At 44.0% G+C, this 6000-nt stretch overlaps 1 protein-coding gene across 9 annotated transcripts in view; it reads right to left on the reverse strand.

Annotated features, from left to right (window-relative positions):
• The window catches only part of HDAC9 (histone deacetylase 9), a 919102-nt gene extending 913550 nt beyond the window's left edge, over positions 1-5552 (reverse strand). For 3 of the 9 annotated variants that reach the window (XM_012450680.2, XM_012450671.2, XM_064380328.1), the window contains exon 1: positions 5160-5262. The gene's annotated coding sequence lies outside the window, so the exon portion shown is untranslated. Of the gene's footprint in view, positions 1-5159 lie in introns of all 9 variants that reach the window. The other 6 variants (XM_021674167.2, XM_012450674.2, XM_012450672.2 and 3 more) reach the window with 5 other exon arrangements.
• Positions 5553-6000: the final 448 nt, after the last annotated feature.

Here is a 6000-nt window from a genome sequence, read left to right on the forward strand (position 1 = left end):
CCGTGCCCAGCTAATTTTTTGTATTTTTAGTAGAGATGGGGTTTCACCATGTTGACCAGGATGGTCTCGATCTCTTGACCTCGTGATCCACCCGCCTCGGCCTCCCAAAGTGCTGGGATTACAGGCGTGAGCCACCGCGCCCGGCCCTTCTGTGTTTTTTTTTTTATAGCAACGGGGTTTCACCATGTTGCCCAGACTGATCTTGAACTCCTAGACTCAAGCAATTCACCTGCCTTGGCCTGCCAAAGTTCTGGGATTACCGGTGTGAGCCACTGTACCCACCCTATGCCAGAGATTCTATGAGCTAGTCAATGTAGTGGACATAACCTAAGCTGACCTCCAAAAAGTCAAGCTCTTGTGTAGTCTGATGTCACTCTCTCCCTATCATATTATAGTATATAAGACTCTTTCTTATCAGACTGGAGCAAGAGGGACTTCCTTGCTAGATTCAAAAAAGTAAGCTGCCATGTTGTAACAGTACCTGTGAGAGGGCCACATGGCAAAGAATAATAGCAGCCCCTAAGAGTTAAGGGTGTCCTCTGGCTGACAGCCAGCAAGAAAATGGAGGCCTCAGTCCCACAGCCACAATGAGATAAATTCTGCCAATAATAGAAAAGAGTGTGAAAGTGGATCTTTTCCCATTGATCTGTTGAGATTTCAGCCCTAGCCAACACGGGAGAAGATCTCTGGGTAGAGGACCGAGTTGAGCCATGTGTGGACTTCTGAGCAATGAAACTGATATGATAAAGGGGTGTTGTGTTAAGCTGCTAAATTTGTGGAAATGTGTTACACAGCAAGAGAAAACAAAGTCAATATCCTCTAATAAATTTATTTAATGCTTATATTAACTAAAGTTAGTTTCCACGACTTGCTACTGAATACCTTGAGTGATATAGACTATCCAAATCTTACCCTTCTTTCAGTGGCCACTTCAAATTCCAGTCATCACTATTGTACTCAAACTAAACCAGTCCACACCCATCTCCTTCTTACCACAGCTTCTGTAGAAATGGGAAGACAGTACCATTTCCAGCAACCTCAACACTCCTCAAGCTTACCAGCAACAAGTTATACTCTCTCTGGTACAGCAAACAATAGATAGTGGTCTTCCTCTCTCTGAAGCTCTAAACAAAATTCATCATGGTAAACAGGAAACCACATCTAAACCTTTTTTCAGTATTTCATACTTAATGATTTGGATGAGCTCCTAAAAACCATACATTTAGGGAAAGGAAGAGTAAAAAATATATATTAGCTTAATAGAGAGCTCTTGGTACTGTCTGCTTATTCAAAAATACTTGCATAAGATTACATATTACCATTTTCTACAGAATTACAATACTTCCTTCTGCAAGCTGAATAATATATTCCACTGTTGAGTGTAATAATACAATATCAGAAGTCTATCACTTTGGCTGTTACAAATCATGTGGGCAATTAACCTAAAAAAAATTCTAGTGGGGTTTGAAGGAGAGGAGACTTGGGGGATGAAGAAAAATAAAAGTTTCTGTCCTTCTTCTTTTTTTAAAAAAAGTCTAATATATTCAGATATGAGGTCTACATGGACAGAAATGACTAGATAATTCCATAAACCTTCTGTTCACTTTGTTATCTGTAAGTTCAGCCAAAGAAGAAAAGCTGATGACAGATATGGACATCCCGACACCCAGAACCATTACTGGCTGCCTCTGGAGTGGACACTCCATTACTGTCCCCCATCAATACTCTCTCTTCCCAAAAATCAGGTTCTGACTTCTCTTGCCAGTGAGGCTGATGATCCTCAAGCTTGACAACTGTGCTGATAAACTTCAAGGGCTGTTTTGATCAGTAAAGGGGCAGCAGGTGGTTGATAGGGTGAGGCAAGCAGAGGCAGACAAATATGTGAACTATCAATTGATTGCAAGAACAAATATTCCACATAGGTATGTGTGTCTCTTTATTTCAGCAGTAGCTATTAGAGTCATGGTTCTTTCCCATCCACAGGCCAACAGTATGATCCATCCCTTTATGACTATATTGACTGATTGAAAATCTGATCTGCATATATATAAAGATGAGCACTTTAAAAATTTAGAAATACATAAATGTATGAAATTATCACAAGATACAGTAGCAGCTTGCTCTTGTAATTAATATACAGGAAATATAGATGTTACACTCAGCTTCACTCTGATTCACTATCGTGTAACTTTGGGTCTATCAGTGTACCTACCGCCTCCTTCCTAAAATAAGAACAGTATGTTATCCTACCTAGCTCTCAGATGTTTTAAGGAATCACCAGAAAGTGTAAGAATTATAATAACAAACTGGAAAACAATTACATGTATCTGCAGATGCATGCAATATAAATTAAGTATGACGCCTATTGAAAGCAAAGCCTTCAAGCAATAAAAGCCCCCACCAACTTAAACAGCAATATAAATTACATTTTAAACAAAAAAAAAACCAATAAAGCAAAAATAAAAAAAACACATTTGGATATAATAACAAAAAATGTCCATAACTACAATATTTCACTAATGAGAAGGTACAGATGCTACATGCAGAAGGGTTTTATGACGTCCATATGTTTCTCAAATGACTCTCCTTGTTAGCTATTTTTCCACATCTCTATTTAAGAATAACCTGTACCTTCCCCACTAAGTGGGTACAAATTATAATGTAACATGTTGTAATATTTAAACAAATTCAAAAAAGAAGTAATTCCAATAAAAAGAAAGGAAAGCTACATAAACCTAGATGTAGACATTAATAAAAATCTGAATCATGCTGTCATTCAAATTAGTTAAATAGGTTTTTATCTGATCAGCTGGCCTTACAATTCAAAACTCCTAAAAGTCAAATAGAGTGCATCTATATCTTAAATATATAATTAATTATTTATATATAGTGGCAATAACTTTGTAAAACAACTCTTTCTACTATAATAGCAGTTATAGTTGATTTGGTCACCAATCATGAAAATCTATAACCATGTATAAAATTACCTTTTAATTGCAAAAGAGCCATCATTTTTACAGAAGATGGCAGTTTAGTGTGCTAAACATTCTCTAGTCAGAGTGCTGGTATGACTCTTCAATAAAGGCCAGCCCAACAGGCTGAACTGCAGAGGAAAAGAAACAGTAAGATCAAGGTTAAAAAAAAAAAAAAATCTGTTTGCTATCCATTAACTGGTATTTAATTTAAAACTCTTAACTTCCTTCTGCACAACCTTATGTGCATCTAACCATGTCCATTCTGTAGTAGAGATTATCAATTCATGAGCAGAGCTAGGAAAGCATCTCTCTCCCTCTGGCTGACAGTTTATCAAAGGTCAGACAGGATTCCCATCTTACATGCATCTGTTTAATAGCTAAAATATATATGAAAACACTAGCTTTTTCCCACACAGAAAATGGCATATTCGAAGAAAATGCTGCTCTTCTTCAAATGTGCCCCATTCAAACAAAATGGATGAGAATAAATTACAAGCAAGTTTTAGAACTGACTAAATTATGTTGTTTCGGAAATAAAATATTCTTATTAGCCATTTGAAATATAAATGGTTTCCAGAAGGAACACCAGTAATTTGCTGCTTGGAGAATTAAATTTGTCCAAACTGGAACAGTGGTTTAAAAGGATAAGGAGGACTAATTATCTGTGGTAAAAGGCAAATAGATTAAACAACAAATTTTCAGTCACAATAATTTCCATAATAAATATCAAAAGTGCCAAAGAGAAGTTCAAAAGATATCCTTTAAACATAATTTCTAATTTATTAAACGCAAATTATTCTATGCTTTGTTAATTACAGGATTACAAAGATTTCTGGGCCATCAGAAAAAAAATCCAGGCCTTTTCAAATGTCAAAAGGTTTTCTTTTGGAAGATTTTAATTATTTTTTCATTTAATATGGGTTCTGTATGTACGTACTCCCTTTTTCCAGATTTCAGTAATGCCCGAGAGATTTGAAAACATGACAGTGCCCTGAATACTTGTAATTCCTAAATCTTACTCTTTATGCGAAATCTCAGCACAGCAAGAGTATTTAGTTGTATATGCATTGTTATACCATTTGGGGAGAAAAAAATTAACTCTGCTTTCTTTTCTGGTAGAAGTTACTTTTTAAGCCTTTCTTACCCCTTTCCCGTATTTTACACACACACACACACACACACACACACACACACACACACCACGTATATGTAATAATGAATATAAGTAGCTATCTCATTTCTTACAGGATTTCAAAATGCTACAGTTAATCTTAAAGCTGAAAGTTCCTTTTAGCAGATTACACACACCTCCGTGGAAGAAAAAACAATCGACTGATCTTCCTGAAATTAGAGCATAGGAGACTCACTAGAGAATTCTCCAAGTCCAAATCACAGGAACTGCATCCTCAGCTCTCCGTCGCAGGCCACCTTTCCTGACAACCGTGCCTCGGATATGGAGAGAGCTCAGTCCCTCTCTGTCACATCACAGACACACAGGCCTGACACCAGCACCTCTCACTGCGGACAAGTGGGTGACGGCTTCAAAGCCAAACAAATGCAGCCTGCTAGGCGCTCAGGGAACGCCCCCGTCCTCCGCTCCCTCTAGTCCCCACTATGACACCCTCGTATGGCATCTAATTAACCAGTTTACCTTAATAAGCTTACGATGCATCACTCCGCTTCCACTAGCCAAGGAACTGCTTTATCTCCCATCCCCCAGACTCCTGAACTTTTCCTAAAACCCAGTATTCTGATGTATTGATCTAAAACTGAAGTCCCCCACGAAACCTCAAAGATACCCCCAATAAGCGTTGCTCCCCTCAAGCAACACGTTGCCAGTACAAACTTTTCATTCATAGCTCGGCTCCAACATAAACTGGGTGTGTTTGAGGGCGGGAGAGAATCACGCCACCGACCCCTCGCCTCAGTTTGCCTAGCCAAATGTCGGGGTCCGCAGCACGGAGATCACCTAGCACCCAACTTCTGACACAGGTTCCCTTAAACCCCCCGGTGTCTGGGCGGTGAGATACAAGGCAAGTGGCATCCGGGTCCGGACTGAGATGCCGTTAACCCGGGGAAGCTGAGCAGGGAGCACCGCGGCGCATCCTGAGGGCCGGTGGCCCCCAATTCCCAGGGCTTTCCTCAAGCTCTAGCCGGGGCTCTGCCGTGGTGCCTGCCACTCACCTCCGCGCGTCCCTGCCGAGGCAGTCGCGCCCTCCTTCGCTCCGCGCCGGCGACCTCCTAACTTCTCCCCCTTCTCCAAACAGCCATCTTTCGAGGAGCAGAAGAGAATGGCGAGGCAGGAAGCAAAAGGGGGATGAAAGTTCACTCAGGGACCGCCGCTGCTCCTCCAGCCGAGATTCACCGGCCGCGGCGGGCGCTAGAGGAGGAGACCGCGGCGAGAGCGGCGGGCGCGGCAGGGCCGGCTCGGTGCGCGCTGCGCGATGTGCGGGACGCGCCGCCGCCGCCGCCGCCGCCGCCGCCGCCGCCGCCGCCGCGCGGGGGGAGCACGGGAGGGCGGCAGCGGGCGGCTGCGAGCTGCGAGCTGAGCGGGTGGCGGCGCGCGGAGGATTTGCTAAAAATAGCACTTCTTAGGGAGGGAAGTGGGGGACGGAGGTGGGAGGAGAGGCTCGGCCGGGAGCCCCAGCGCCGCGGAGGCTGGGCGGGGCCGGGTGGGGAACGGAGGAAGGATCCGCGGCGAGAGCGCGGCCGCAGGCGCTAGAGACCCACAGGGCCGGGAGGCGCGGGCCTGAGGGGATGAGGGGAGCGGGAACACCTGGGCGCGCGGCCGACGCACGGGAGGCAGGAGGGCAGCAGGGGCCGCCCAGAGTGGAGCGGAGGTGAGCTCGGGGCTGCGCCAGCGGTTTTTTTCTCCAGGGGAAGGACCAGGGAGCCTAAGACGACTGATTTCTGAAGCGAGACATGCCCACGCCAGGCGCGGGGTGACGGCCAGGCAGCAGCCGTGACAGGACGGTGCTGAGGAGAAGCCGGGCCGCCGCCTCGCCCTCCCGCGCGCCTCTTGCCT

This window comes from Aotus nancymaae, unplaced genomic scaffold, assembly GCF_030222135.1.
Source record: "Aotus nancymaae isolate 86718 unplaced genomic scaffold, 86718_ANA_hifiasm-v0.15.2.pri h1tg000025l, whole genome shotgun sequence".
Taxonomy (NCBI): domain Eukaryota; kingdom Metazoa; phylum Chordata; class Mammalia; order Primates; family Aotidae; genus Aotus; species Aotus nancymaae.